The sequence below is a fragment of the Oncorhynchus kisutch genome, linkage group LG1 (genome assembly GCF_002021735.2).
Source record: "Oncorhynchus kisutch isolate 150728-3 linkage group LG1, Okis_V2, whole genome shotgun sequence".
In the NCBI taxonomy this organism is placed as follows: domain Eukaryota; kingdom Metazoa; phylum Chordata; class Actinopteri; order Salmoniformes; family Salmonidae; genus Oncorhynchus; species Oncorhynchus kisutch.
The window spans coordinates 32,067,270-32,084,027 of NC_034174.2; positions in this window are offsets into that span (position 1 = coordinate 32,067,270).

A 16,758-nucleotide genomic window follows, 5' to 3' on the forward strand; every position below is an offset into this window, starting at 1 on the left:
TCCACTGTTCCTGCTATGCTCACACACACACACACACACACACACACACACACACACACACACACACACACACACACACACACACACACACACACACACACACACACACATACGTACAAGTGGGTGTGCGAATGTGTTTGTGTGTGTTAAGATGCGACATGGTCCTTATTTGAACTCAGAGCAGGTAAAGCATGCTAATAGTTATCTAGCTTTTAAAATGATCACGGCCTGTCACTCTGTCATCTTTAAGTCAACCTTGGCTGTCAAAGACATTGTCAAAGGAAGATATGGGAATATGCCTCTGGGTAATGACGTAATTTAAACAATGTTGACCCTACACATGTAGGATCTTAATTTGACCAATCTGTTGCAGGAGCAGTTTCAGACTTGATTTTCCCTTACAAAAATTGTATCAACCCCAACAAAAATGTCCAGGAATTATAATCCACATAATAATTTGCATTTCATGTTGCTGCAGGATTATTTTCCTGCCATAGCAACCTGGCTCAAATTAAGATCCTACACCTGTAGTAGCATTAAACTAGAACCTGATATGTTTAGAAACATGCTTTTAAGCTGCTTGTGTTTGGTTGTTTGTGTGGATGCGTGCGGGTGTATACGTGTGTGTGTTTGAGGGTTTCCTGGCTTCTGCTAAATCACTATAGCGAGTTGATCAAGGAAATGGACTGAAGCCAACCACACACAGTTTTGTAGTGTCTGTGTTATTGTCCCTCCACTTTGGGAAAGACGCTTTATCTCCAGACTTGGCATTCACAGATAAACAAGTAAACAAATAAATGAATACATAGATAGATAAACCCACTGGCTGTGGTTGGGGTAGATTAAGCTGTGTGTGTGCGTTCAGACTGTGTATTATCGGACTGTGGCCATCCCTGTGCTGGAATGCCAAACTGTGGACTCATCCCTGATCCCAGGAACATACTGATCTACCAGGCTGAACTCTCCCTCACCTCACCTCCCATGATGCCACACTCCCAGCCTCCAGCCTCTCACGGTTACCCATAATCCCTCACTCCCCACTTGCTTTCACTGCAACCCCCTCAGCCCCTCGCTCTCCAGGATCGTTTTTTTTCTCTCTCTCTCTCTCTCTCTCTCTCTCTCTCTCTCTCTCTCTCTCTCTCTCTCTCTCTCTCTTTCTCTGTCTCTCTCTTTCTGTCTCTCTCTCTCGAAGTGACAAAGAGCTCAGCAGTATGGTGACAGTTCTTTTTATCCAACACCCCCTGTCCCTCCTCTGTTTCTCTCTTCTCTGCCCTCTCCTCTGTTTCTCTCTTCTCTGCCTCTCCTTTGCATCTGCTCCTGTTCCCTTTGTGGAGAGAGAGTGAGAGAAAGAGAGAGAGAGAGACCCTTTGAATTGAATTGAGAGAGAGATGTATTCCTCCCTAATGACAGATTGCCTGTCAGGGAATCCAGCAATCTATTTCCGTCTCCCTTTATTCTCCTATAAAGTTTGTCCCATATTGATTCTGTATTTAACTGAAAATGGGCACTGGAAGATTTATAAAAACCTAAAGAAACTGAATAACAATGCCGTTCTCAAGAGTGTGGAACTTAAGGTAACAGTGACACATAGGTTCCTCTAATTATCCTCTCCTCAGTTCCACATCTCCCAACCCAGAACCCGGCCTGTTCCTCAGCCTTTCAGAGCTTTGCAAAGAGTCCAGGGGTTAGGGGTAGGACTTGATTTCACACCGGGCGTCTTTCCCTGTCTCTTTCTCTGTCTGTCCATCCAGCCATCTGTTCGTCTCTCTCTCTCACTTTCCATCTCTCCCCTACCCTGAGTCTGGTCACGTAGGCTGCAATGTTCCCAGGAGTATTTAGGGGATGTGTGGTCAACATGCCATGACCCATATCTCCCTATAACACACGCACACACACACGCACACACACACACCCACACACACACACATGCACACACACACTCACACACACATATAAACAGAGACAGAAACAACAGAGAGAGAGAGAGAGAGAGAGAGCGGGAGAGAGAGAGAGAGAGAGAGAGAGAGAGTCTGTTTGGGTCTCTATGGAGAACTCTGTCAGTCTGTCAACATTCAGGGTCTCAAAACAAGTCAAGACAAGTCACCAGTGTTTTCTACACAACAGCATAACAGTTCGCTCTCCTACCATCATGTGGTACAGTGTAATCTGTGTGGCAATGTTTTCTGATGTCTTTCTGTCTCTTTTTAATTGAAATGTCAAGACCACAGGACATCTAAGGAATTGATTTAAACCAAACGAGTATGATCAAAGTGTTAGGTTTAGAATGAAAACACATGATGATGACCAATAATATATTGCTTTGCTTCTATATTGTCTGAGCTTGTTAGGAAGCACAATCAAATGAGCCCTACATCAGTCTCTATATGCTTTGCTGTTAGATGTACAGTACAGAGTGTTCCCTCATAGTGAGAGAATGCTGGAAGCTGAGAAACACTCTTTAGGAAATAAACAAAATTTACCCTTTCAACCCCTCACACAAACTCACATGCATGCACGTGTGCCCGCACACACACACACACACACACACACACACACACACACACACACACACACACACACACACACACACACACACACACACACACACACACACACACACACACACACACACACACACACACACCTAGCTCTCTGTTTAATCAGTGTGACCTCATTATTGATGAACTGGCTGGTTAAGACCCTCTCACGGTCTCTGCTGCTCTGGGATCTTACTGGATCATCAACGTGGTTAGTAAACACACCACTAACAAAATACCCAGACAACAGACACATTTACAGATTATATGGGTATGTATACATTATTACTTGTATTGCTACATTATAACTGGTTATTTTTTTGTATTATCAGATGTATCCGTCAGGTGGATGGTGTCATGACGTTGGCCTGGGGGGTAGGTTTATGACAGTCATAAATACCTCTTCCCCCCTTTTTCCTCTCTCTACCCTACTGATGTTACATTTGCAAACAACTTGGTTAACATAGAGATTCTGGGAAGATCAGAAGGTGGGGGGAAATTAACTATATTCTGGTAATCTGACCAATTGAACATATGCGGTGGTACTTAATGAATATGATGTCAGTTCAGTTGTCATCTGAGACATTCTCATCAATGATAAGATGACATAAACTCTACAGTGGAAATTCTACACATCAGAGTTATCGGATTCACATGGAATTGTTGTTCAATTTAAATGTTTGAATATGAAATTATTCGTGATGGGATGAAATGGGATTTTAGCTTCTAAAATGTGAGAATGTTGTGTTTTCATGAGTGAATTAGGCCCGACTCAGTGGCCCGCCCACGTGAAGAGACATAGGTTGTAAACTATGAAAAACACGCCCTCCTCTCCCTTCCAATATAAAGCCTTGACGACAATATAACCTCCTGTTCCGAGGATGTGAGGACGACGGTCCGATGTCAGAATGTTTCAGATAATAACTACAGAACGAAGCCAACATCAGCTTGAGCTTTAGTTGCGAATGGTATGAACTTTGAACTCTTATTCACTACAGAAGTGATACCTCCTAGCCATTGAGTTAGCAACAGCAGCTGCAAACGATGGTTAGGAAGGAACAGACAGAGTATGCTGTCTATCACACAACGACGTTACTACAACGTATCCAATTGACCACCAGAGTCATTCTTCAAAGGACAAAGGACTCGGTTTGGCAACACGGCCTTCCATCTACCACCAACCTACTGAAGCGCAGCTCAGAGTAAATATTTATAGCATTTTCCTATTCCAAATGGGCGGTAATTTAGAATGCATGAGATACTGTATTTACGATAACACAGATTCTTCCTTTGTCCCTCAGTCTTCCCGCTCTTTCACTCAAACCCAGCCCTTTTCTTTTGTGTAACCAGCTGTCATATCTGTTTCCGCCCGCTAGGGATGTTTTCCTTTATAAAGTCATTTGTAATCAAGTTATGATTAATTATGTGTACGTGTAATTCTGTGTGATTAGTTAGGTATTTAGTAAATAAATAATTAAACCCAATTTTGTATTGCTGATTCAACTTGTTAGCCAGGGTTCGTGAAGATAACCAAGAATTTACAACTTTCAGATGAGACTGAATTAAGGTGACGATTAATGTTGACTGCTATTGATGTAACATATTACTAGGTCTTTAAGAGTTTATTCGGAAGATAATAGCTCTATAAATATTATTTTGTGGTGCCCCGACTCTCTAGTTAATTACATTTACATGATTAGCTCATTCAGGTAATATTAATTACGGATAAATTATTTTATAGAATAGCATGTCATATCACTTAATCCGGTATAGCCAAAGACACAACAATGGCTACCTAAAACTGCACATTTTAGAGTGGCCTGTTATCGTCCCCAGCCCAAGGTGCTCTTGTGTAATGATCATGCTGTTAAATCAGCTTCTTGATATGCCACAACTGTCAGGTGGATGGATTATCTTTGCAAAGGAGAAATGCTCACTAACAGGGATGTAAATAAATTTGGATGGTGAAAAAATCATGAGCATTAATATGGAGTTTGTCCACCTTTGCTGCTATACAGCCTCCAATCTTCTTGGAAGGCTTTCCACTAGACGTTGGAAATTTGCTACGGGGACTTGCTTCCATTCAGCCACAAGAGCATTAGTGAGGTCGGGCACTAATTTTGGCGATGAGGCCTGGCTCGCAGTCGGCGTTCCAATTCATCCCAAAGTTGTTCGATGGGGTTGAGAGCAGGGCTCTGCAGTGGTAAAAAGTACCCAATTGTCATACTTGAGTAAAAGTATAGAAACCTTAATTAATAGAAAGTTAATCAAGTAAAAGTGAAAGTCACCCAGTAAAATAGTACTTCACTAAAAGTCTAAAAGTATTTGGCTTTAAATATACTTGAGTAAATATAATTGCTAAAATATGAGAGTCCGCCAGACCATAGGCAGTAGAGATGACAAGCCATGTTGTCTTGATAAGTGCGTTAATTGGACCATTTTCCTCTCCTGCTAACCATACAAAATGTAACGAATACTTTGGCTTGTCAGGAAAAATGTATGTAGTAAAAAGTACAATATTTAGTATTGTATTGAAGCAAAAGTAAAAGTTGTCAAAAATATAAATAGGAAAGTAAAGTACAGATACCCCCAAAATGACTTCAGTAGTACTTTAAAGTAATAAAGTATTTAAAGTACTTTAAAATAAAGTAAAGTTCTTCCACACTAATCTCAGCAAACCATTTCTACGTGGACCTGACTTTGTTCAAACTGTTGCCACAAAGTTGGAAGCACAGAGTTGTCTAGAATGTATTTGTATGCTGTAGCGTTGAGTTTTCCCTTCGGTGGAAATAAGGGGCCTAGACTGAACCATAAAAAAAAACAGACCTCCTCCACCAAACTTTACTGTTGGCACTCTGCATTCAGGCAGGTAGCGTTCTCCTGGTATCCGGCAGACCCAGAATCATCTGTCGGACTGCCAGACGATGAAGCGTGATTCGTCATTCCAGAGAATGCCTTTCCACTGCTCCAGAGTCCAATGGCGGCGAGCTTTACACCACTCCAGCCAACACTTGGCATTGCACATGGTGAACTTAGGCTTGTGTTCGGCTGATCGGCCGTGGAAGCCCATTTCATGAAGCTCCCGATGAACAGTTCTTGGGCAGACGTTGCTTCCAGAGGCAGTTTGGAACTCAGTGGTAAGTGTTGCAACCAAGGACAGATGTTTTATAGGCGCTACGCACTTCAGCACTAGGCGGTCCCGTTCTGTGGGCTTGTGTGGCCTAACACTTTGTGGCTGATCCGTTGTTGCTCCTAGACGTTTCCACTTCACAACAACAGCACTTACAGTTGAACGAGGCAGCTCTAACAGGGCAGAAATATGACGAACTGACTTGTTGGAAAGCTGGCATCCTATTAAGGCGCTACGTTGAAAGTCACTGAGCTCTTCAGTAAGGCTATTCTACTGCCAATGTTTGTCTATGGAGATTGCATAGCTGTGTGCTCGATTTTACACACCTGTCAGCAACGTGTGTTGCTGAAGTAGCCAAATCCATTAATTTGAAGGGCTGTCCACCTACTTTTGTATACAGTGTTTGTTTGTTCAGTGTATCTGAAAGGTCCCTCAGTCGAGCAGTGAATTTCAAACACAGATTCAACCACAAAGACAAGAGAAGTATACCAATACCTTGCGAATAAGGGCAACCAATTTGTAGATAGGTAAAAATAAATAAAAAGCAGACATTGGATATCCCTTTGAGCATCGTTAATTACACTTGGATGGTGAATCAATACACCCAGTCACTACAAAGACACAGGCGTCCTTCCTAACTCAGCTGCCAGAGAGGAAGAAAACTGCTCAGGGATTTCCCCATGAGACTAATGGTGACTTTAAAACAGTTACAGAGTTTAATGGCTGTGACAGGAGAAAACTGAGGATGAATCAACTAAATTGTCATTACTCCACAATAGAATAGAATAGATGGAAGCCTGTACAGACAAAAATATTAAAAATGATGCATCCTGTCAGCAATAATCCACTAAAGTAAAACTGCAAAAAATATGGCAAAGAAATTCACTTTATATCCTGGATGCAAAGCGTTATGTTTGTGGCATATCCAACACAACACATCATTGAGTACGACTCTTCATATTTTCAAGCATGGTGGTGGCTGCATCATGTTATGGGTATGCTTGTCATCGGCAAGGATCATGGAGAAATCCTAGAGGAAAACCTGGTTCAGTCTGCTTTCTAAAAGACACCGGGAGACAACTGTACCTTTCAGCGGGACAATAACCTGCTGAAAGGCCAAATATACACAAGGCCAAATATACACTAGAGTCACCCACCAAGACAACATGAAATGTTCCTGAGTGGCCTAGTTACAGTTTTGACTTAAATCTGCTCGAAATCCTATGGCAAGGCTGTCTAGCAATGACCAACAACCAACTTGACAGAGCTTGAAAAAGTGTTTAAATATACTGAACAAAAATATAAACGCAACATGTAAATTGTTGGTTTCATTTCTCATGAGCTGAACTAACAGAAATGTTATATATGCATGTATATATGCACAAAAAGCTTATTTCTCTAAAAAGTGTTGCACACATTTGTTTACATCACTGTTAGTGAACATTTCTTCATTGCCAAGATTATCCACCCACCTGACAGGTGTGGCATATCACAAAACTGATTAAACAGGAAGATCATTACACAGGTGCACCTTGTGGGGACAATAAAAGGCCACTCAAAAATGTGCCGTTTTATCACACAACACAATGCCACAGATGTCTCAAGTTTTGAGGGAGCATGCAATGGCATGCTGACTGCAGGAATGTCCAACAGAGTTTTTGCCAGATAATTTAATGTTTATTTCTCTACCATAAACTGCCTCCAACATAATTTTAGAAAATTTGTCAGTACATCCAACCAGCCTCACAACCACAGACCATGTGTAACCATGCCAGCCCAAGGCCTCCATATCTGTCTTTTTCACCTGCGGGATCAGCTGAGGAAGGGGAGGGAGGGTGCTGAGGAGTATTTCTATCTATAATAAAGCCCTTTTGTGTGAAATAACTCCTTCTGATTGGCTGGGCCAGACTCCCCAGTGGGTCGGCGTGGCTACCAAGTGGGTGGGCCTATCCCTTCCCAGGCTGCGCCCCTGCCCAGTCATGTGAAATAATTTAGGGCCTAATGAATTTATCTCAATTATGACTGATGTCCTTCTATGAGCTGTAAACTCAGTAAAATCTTTGAAATTGTTGCATGTTGCATTTATATTTGTTTGATATTTTCAGTATAATAATGTGCAAATATTTTACAATCCAGGTGTGCAAAGCTCTTAGAGACTTACCCAGAAAACCCCACAGCTGTAATCGTTGCCAAAGGTGATTCTAACAGGGGTGTGGAAACTTATGTAAATTAGATATTTCAGTATTTCATTTTCAATAAATATGCCCAAAAACCCCAACATTTTTTCACTTTTTCATAACGAAGAATTGTGTGTAGATGTGTGAGAAAATCATATATTCAAGCTTTTTTTAATTCAGGTTGTAACTCAACAAAATGTGGAATGCATCAAGGGGTATGAACAAAGTACCTTTTGAAGGCACTGTACTTTGGAACAGATGCTTTTGGAGAGGCATTGGTGATTGGTGTGACTAACAGATTCTTAGTGCCAAATTTAATTAGAGATGATGATTATTGCTGCTCATTATTAGCACATAACCATACAGAACAACGCTGTGGCCTGTCTGTCTAACGAGCTCTCACAGCTTGACAGCACGTCATCACACTTCAGCATTCTGGACACTGGCACCTGGCATCCATCTTGGCTCAATTAGAGCTGCTGAGGCTCCTGTGTTTATCATCCCCCATCACTCAATGGGGCTTCTTTCGATGCGATTCAATGTGATGTGTTGCTTCGTAAATTTTACGCAGGTTTGTGTTTATTGGGATTATTAATCTAGTTTTAGAGTTTTCACTAGCTGATTTTCAACATAACCTTAACCACACTGCTAACCTTATGTGAGGTGGACAGGGGGAGCTACTGGTGGTGGCTATTTAGTGTAATGGTTTTGCCATGAGACTCCTCTATTGCCCGTTTCTGAGTGATGGAAGCGGGGAGAAAAGGCAGTGGCTCGGGTGGCTGAGGTCCTTGATGATCTTCTTGGCCTTCCAGCGACACCTGGTGTTGTAGGTGTCCTGGAGGGCAGGCAATGTGTGTGCGCGGGCACACGTGTGTGAGAGAGACAGGCGGTATTTATCACAGTAGTGAATCCTGCCTCTCATTTTCATGCAACACAGCATCATCCCCTTAGATGGAGGAAGAGCAATACTTCACTTTGCCTAAAGATAAAGAGCTATTAAGAGAGTGGGAGTTTGTGAAAGGAGAGAGAGAGAGAGAAAGAGTTTATTTATACTTGTTTTTTGATCCAATCAAAGCATGGGACCTGGGGCCTTATTTATCAATATTGCATAGAAACTACTCAAAAATACTACTTATGAACGGAATTTAGATTGTTTGTACACATAGAAACGTGTGATTTAGCAAACATTCCTATGAGCGTCATACACACACCGGTAAGAGATTGATAAATATCAATTGTTATCAGCCTCAGTGTTAGTGCATTTCAAAAAGCCCCCAATTGGCCAAAATCAAATACTTTTCCGACACTGAAATAGAGGTGCTGGTGTCAGAGATTGAGTAAAACCAAGATGTTTTATTTGGCTCCCTCAGTTGTGGCTGGACCAGTAAAAATAAAAACATAGCTACAGAGAGAGGACCGTTAGAACTATTCAAGTTGCTTTAACAAAGTAAATACACTTCAAATGAGCAGGCAACACTCACCAATAAGTAGTGGTTCAACGGATCACAAAATTCACAGTTCGGATCCCGGTTTTGAGTCGCGGATCGGATCACGGTTTTGAGTCGGGGATCGGATCACGGTTTTGAGTCACGGATCGGATCACGGTTTTGAGTCACGAATTGGATCATTTTTCGCATCAGAAAAAAAAGGGAGACAAATACAACTTCGCTTTCCATTTATTAAATAAAATCTTAAAATAAAATATTCAATACCCAATTGTTAAATTAAAGTGCATGATACCTTCTTCCTTTGAACAAAAGTGAATGTAAAAATAGCCTGTGTCTTCATTGTCAATACAAAGTAAAAAAAGAAAGAAAGCAAAGCAGACCTGAGCTTATAACTTCACATTGCTTTTTCAAAAAGATGATGTCTACATTGTCTGGGGAGAGGGAAGACCTCTTTACAGTCACTATGTCCCCTGCCATGGGGGACACCCTCTCACTAGAGCTTCCAGCTTCTATCACTGCATTTACCTGGCATTATCTGTGGTGATTGGGATATTGCTATTGGGCCTCTCTAACTTCCACTCTGCTACTGCTCTGAGCAGTACCTGCACCAGATTTGTGCCTGTGTGCCTCTCATAGAGGGGGCGTGTCTGTAGCATCGGACTTCGTATCTCCCACTCCTCTGTGGTGTAGTGAGCAGTCACAGTCACGTAGCTTTCCGTTACCCTGGAGGTCCACTCCTCTGTGGTGTAGTGAACAGTCACAGTCACGTAGCTTTCCGTTACCCTGAAGGTCCACTCCTCTGTGGTGTAGTGAGCAGTCACAGTCACGTAGCTTTCTGTTACCCTGGAGGTCCACTCCTCTGTGGTGTAGTGAGTAGTCACAGTCACGTAGCTTTCCGTTACCCTGGAGGTCCACTCCTCTGTGGTGTAGTGAGCAGTCACAGTCACGTAGCTTTCTGTTGCCCTGGAGGTCCACTCCTCTGTGGTGTAGTGAGCAGTCACAGTCACGTAGCTTTCTGTTACCCTGGAGGTCCACTCCTCTGTGGTGTTGTGAACAGTCACAGTCACGTAGCTTTCCGTTGCCCTGGAGGTCCCCCCGTATGTGGTGTAGTGAGCAGTCACAGTCACGTAGCTTTCCATTGCCCTGGAGGTCTACCCATATGTGGTGAGGGAAACAGAGGATGCCTTGGATAATTCGGTGACAATTTTGATATTTTCCTGTCCATTAAGATCTGGCATGATCTTCATACTGAAGTGGGTGTGTGAGGGGATTTCGTAGCGTGGCTCAAGTACTTTCACCATATTTTTAAACCCTTTGTTTTCCACAACAGAGTATGGCCTCATATCTGCAGTGATACACATCCCAATAGATTTGGTGATGGCTTTAGTCCGGTCTGATTCTGCAGCAAAGGGCTTAAATGGCGCGGTGAGAAGTTGTCTCTTGGCTGTGTTGGCTCCCTTCACTGACACACCAGGGTGATGACGCTATACATATGTGGCCATGCTTGATGTATTTCCATGATCATACGGCTTTCTTGTGGCACAATGCCTACACACTGTAATGGTGTTGTCCACCACCCTTCTTCCGTCATCATATTTGACAGGGAAGCCAACATGCTCCCATACATGAGACTTAAATGAAGCGGGAGGCTTTTCCAGTTCTTCAGCTCCTCCGCTAGCCATGGCTGTCACTGCTCTTATTTCTTCTTTGCTTTTTGCAACGTGAGCATCCATGAGTGATTCGTTGGGATTCAACATGCCTTGTTCACGTGAACAGTACACACAACTGCTTTAAAAAAACAATCAAATCAACCTTCAGGCTTCAGAGTAAAACACAGCATACATCTGTCTTGTCTTTATCTTCTCACTGCAACTCTGCATCGATATTTAGGGAATTATTACTTTAAAAAGTAACAGCGACAGTAAAACTGTATTTCACACTATGATGGTTAAACTTTGCAATTGATCTGCGGTTCACATGCGTGCCGAACTGTGTGGGGGGGGGGGGGGGGGGGGGTCTGTACGGATCACGGATCAACTATGGTCCGTTACACCACCACCAATAAGACATCCGTCCTCAACAGCTCCTGCCTGGAGGTATACAGGCCAACATTCCTGTTCTGCAGAATGAACGAGTAGTGCGTACCACCTGGCCACCTTGCCACCACATTCAGCAGCATCTTTTGCGCATCACATAACCTGCACATTAAGAGTGGAAGCCTTTTCTGCTCACATGGGGTGGGTGCCGTCTATTGCTGTTTGTATTTGGGAGCCCATTGATGGTATCATGGCAAAGATACCGCTCTTGACTTCAACCCGTTGTGAGATGGTGTATGGAAATGGTATGTTACGGTTAATTTAGCTGATGATTGCATCCAGAACATTGGCTCATCCAGCGCTGTGACATGCTGATCAGCATTAAAGTAGGTCTTAAATCCTCACAAAAAAAGATTTGTTTTGGGAAACTATATACAGTATGATGAGCCAATCTGTATTTGCTGCAGAAAAAGTCCCACCTATCACCAAAAACACACTGCCATCTCTCATTCCATTTCACTTTCACGCTCGTCTCTACTTTAACAAATCACTGTACTTTATTATCTTAACAAATGCACTGGTGTGCTAAAATTATATTGCATGTCAAGCAAGATATGTTGCATGAATTCACAATGGAAATACAAAGAAATGGAAAATGATTACTTCTATACTTCTACTTCCCATTCTATGCTTGAGAAACAGTTCCCTTATTCCACCGCTTGGCACTGTCGCATGGTCATGGATGTGCGTACATTTATACGCACTCTCAAGCAAATGTTCAAATTGATACATGTCCCACTTTACGTGGAAATGATCCCACACATGGTTTCCTCACAGATAAATGACTACACATGATTGATTAATGAGGCCACAGGGCTCTAAAGTACAAACATTTTGGTTGCATATGCTCGTAAACATTTTGCTGTGCTACCTGGAATTTTAATTTGCGAGCATCAGTGTACCTAGAAACACAATCACCCAGATAATAATTGTTGTAATGATTAGGCTTCGCTCTATCGTTATTTCCGAGTGCCCATCTGAAGAAACTACACTTTCGCTAGACTTCCCGAGGTTACACAGAGGTGTTCGGAGCATGTTAGATAGCTAATTAGCACAGGTGGTCGCCTCTTGTCTTCCGTCTGTTATCCGTCAATAAGCGCTGTAACATGGCGCATGGCGCATACCCTTGATAGGCTGTAAAATGGCACATACCCTTGATAGGCTGTAAAATGGCACATACCCTTGATAGGCTGTAAAATGGCGCATACCCTTGATAGGCTGTAAAATGGCACATACCCATGATAGGCTGTAAAATGGCACATACCCTTGATAGGCTGTAAAATGGCGCATACCCTTGATAGGCTGTAAAATGGCACATACCCTTGATAGGCTGTAAAATGGCGCATACCCTTGATAGGCTGTAAAATGGCACATACCCTTGATAGGCTGTAAAATGGCACATACCCTTGATAGGCTGTAAAATGGAGCATACCCTTGATAGGGTTAGTGTGGGAACACTAACCCTATCAAGGTCTGTATCAATTTTTTGATTTATATATCAAATTTAAGGTCCTTATGCTTTAGAACCGTACCACAAGCGACGTGTGTTAATGTTCATATAGAGCGTCGGGGCTCTTAACAAAACTCCCCTTTTCAGAAGACGCCTTCGTCCAATGACTGTTGTGTGTAATGTAATGGAACTGAGAGTCATGATCAAGGGCTAGCTAACAACCTGGTAACTTAACTAGTAGACTATATCCCAGCATTTGGGGGCACAGAAAGAATGAATGACTGATCTCTAGCATGTTGTCACTCAAAAGTTATGTTCTTAAAGAGACAGTGTACACATTTCTATGTAATGCATCTCAATAGGAAAGTAGTGCTTTTACACAATGAGCACGGTTACATGGACACAGTAATGAGATTATTGTGGATAGTTTGTTTAAAACGTTTACATGCTTCGCAAGAATAATGATTTCCCAAATAATCCTGTTTACATGGACACATCTTAAATCAGGCTACTGATGGGACTGATAAATGCAGGACTTTGATATCTCTAAAAACACACTCTCTGCAAAATGCAGCATCCGCCAAATCTTCCAACAGAGCAAGCTCAGCCATCTCTCATTCACTCAGTGTAGAAACCTAATATTCCACAAATGACTTTGTAATTTCAATGACAGGTATTTTTATCAACATTTTAGCTTTTATAATAACCAAATGTATTTACAGGGTTACATACAGTGCATTCAGAAAGAATTCACACCCCTTGACTTTTTCCACATATTGTTACGTTACAGCCTTATTCTAAAATGTATGAATCCCCCCCCCCCATCAATCTACAAACAATACCCCATAATGGCAAAGCACAAACAGGTTCAGAAATTTTAGGGAATTTATTAAAAATAAAAACACTTAAATATCACATTTACTTAATTATTCAGACCCTTTACTCAGTACTTTGTTGAAAAATATTTGGCAGCGCTTACAGCCTCGAGTCTTCTTGGGTATGATGAAACAAGCTTGGCACACATTTATTTGGGGAGTTTCTCCCATTCTTCTCTGCAGATCCTCTCAAGCTCTGTCAGGTTGGATGGGGAGGGGTCATTGTCTTGTTGGAAGGTGAACCTTCGCCCGAGTTTGAGGTCTTGAGCGCTCTGGAGCAGGTTTTCATCAAGGATCTCTCTGTACTTTGCTCTATTCATCTTTGCCTCAATTCGGACTAGTCTCCCAGTCCCTGCCACTGAAACACAACCACCATGCTTCACGGTAGGGATGGTGCCAGGTTTCCTCCAGACGTGACATTTGGTATTCAGGCCAAAGAGTTTAATCTTGGTTTTAACAGACCAGAGAATCTTGTTTCTCATGATCTGAGAGTCTTTAGGTGCCTTTTGGCAAACTCCAAGTGGGCTGTCATGTGCCTTTTTACTGAGGAGTGGCTTCTGTCTGGCCACTCTACCATAAAGGCCTGATTGGTGTAGTGCTGCAGAGATGGTTGTCCTTCTGGATGGTTCTCCCATCTCCACAGAGGAACTCTTGAGCTCTGTCAGAGTGACCATCGGGATCTTGGTCATCTCCCTGACCTAGGCCCTTCTCCACCAATTGCTCAGTTTGGCCGGGCGGCCAGCTGAAGGAAGAGTCTTGGTGGTTCCAAATATATATACTAAAAATATATATTTTCTGATGCTCCTAAATTCTATGTTATGCTCCTAACTTGTATAAGTTGTGAGCACCAGTGCTATGTAAAATGCTGATTTAGAGCCCTACATGGGACTGACTGCACACACAAATGTTGTGTGCAAATGTCGCCATTTGGATTACGGTTACCCAGTGAACAGACATGACGCAGTTCGACACACTGATCACATTGACATGATCAGAAACAATCTATTGTCTCTGTTTATCTTTGCAGTGGCACACCTGCATCTCTTTGTATCTCATGGTGTCTGTGTCACTGAGACTGTGCATCTCATGGTGTCTGTGTCACTGAGACTGTGTATATCATGGTATCTGTGTCACTGAGACTGTGTATATCATGGTGTCTGTGTCACTGAGAGTTCCTCGTAGAGTGTGAGTGTCTCTAAGTGTGTGTCACTGGCTGTGTAGTACACCCCACCTTTGGTCTAGCTCTATGTCGAAGCTGGAGCTACCTGATAAGTGTGTCACTGACCCCGTATTTAAGGATCAGAGGAGGGACGGATGAGAGGTGAGAGGGATGGCAGAACCTGACATGAGAGCGGCGGAGGGGTAAGCAGCTTAAAATGACTCCTGCTGAGATTACGGGGGGGGGGGGGGTGTAAGAGGGGGGGGGGAGGTGGGAGGGGGGGGAGATGAATGGGACAGGAGTAGGGGGAGAAGGAAAGGAGAGGAGTGGAAAGTGTTTGATAGCTCCAAAACCATTTCTATCCCTATGAATGGCATATTTATCAGAAAAGGTCAAGGAAGTGTCAGTAGTGCAGTCAAAGGGGAAACAACTAACCTTAACCCCTGGGTAGGCTGTTACACCATGGAAATTGTATTGAATGAATTGATTTGAACCATCGGCATAGAGTGCTCTAAACAAATCTGTCACTGGTTATATGGAGCCAACACACATCAGCAAGCACAGCGACACACCACTACAAACTACCCCCTACCATCTGCCCCCCTACACACACACACACACACACACACACACACACACACACACACACACACACACACACACACACACACACACACACACACACACACACACACACACACACACACACACACACACGCACACTTTCAAGGTTATCATGCTAGCTGCTGTCCACCGACCACCCCAGGTGAGCGCAGGTGCACTTATATAGATGCCCGTCACACAGTGTGGCTTGAGTCCACACACACATACACACACACTCTTATGTATTCCCCACCCCCTTCACACATAAATTCTTCCACCGTCCTCTTTCTCACTTCCCCGTGTAGTCTCCCTCATGAAATTATTGTACAGTGTATTTCCCTGTGTACAGTCGTGGTTTTGAGAATGACACAAATATGAATTTTCACAAAGTCTGCTGCCCCACTGTCTTTAGATATTTTTGTCAGATGTTACTATGGAATACTGAAGTATAATTACAAGCATTTCATAAGTGTCAAAGGCTTTTATTGACAATTACATGAAGTTGATGCAAAGAGACAATATTTGCAGTGTTGACCCTTCTTTTTCAAGACCTCTGCAATCTGCCCTGGCATGCTGCCAATTAACTTCTGGGCCACATCCTGACTGATGGCAGCCCATTCTTGCATAATTAATGCTTGGAGTTTGTCAGAATTTGTGGGTTTTTGTTTGTCCACCCGCCTCTTGAGGATTGACCACAAGTTCTCAATGGGATTAAGGTCTGGGGAGTTTCCTGGCCATAGACCGAAAATATCGATGTTTTGTTCCCCGAGCCACTTAGTTATCACTTTTGCCTTATGGCAAGGTGCTCCATCATGCTGAAAAAGGCATTGTTCGTCACCAAACTGTTCCTGGATGGTTGGGAGAAGTTACTCTCGGAGGATGTGTTGGTACCATTCTTTATTCATGGCTGTGTTCTTAGGCAAAATTGTGAGTGAGCCCACTCTCTTGGCTGAGAAGCAAATCCACACATGAATGGTCTCAGGATGCTTTACTGTTGGCATGACACAGGACTGATGGTAGCGCTCACCTTGTCTTCTCCGGACAAGCTTTTTTCCAGATGCCCCAAACAATCGGAAAGGGGATTCATCAGAGAAACGGACTTTACCCCAGTCCTCAGCAGTCCAATCCCTGTACCTTTTGCCAAATATCAGTCTGTCCCTGATGTTTATCCTGGAGAGAAGTGGCTTCTTTGCTGCCCTTCTTGACACCAGGCCATCCTCCAAAAGTCTTCGCCTCACTGTGCCTGCAGATGCACTCACACAGATTACATCTGACAGCGCTCA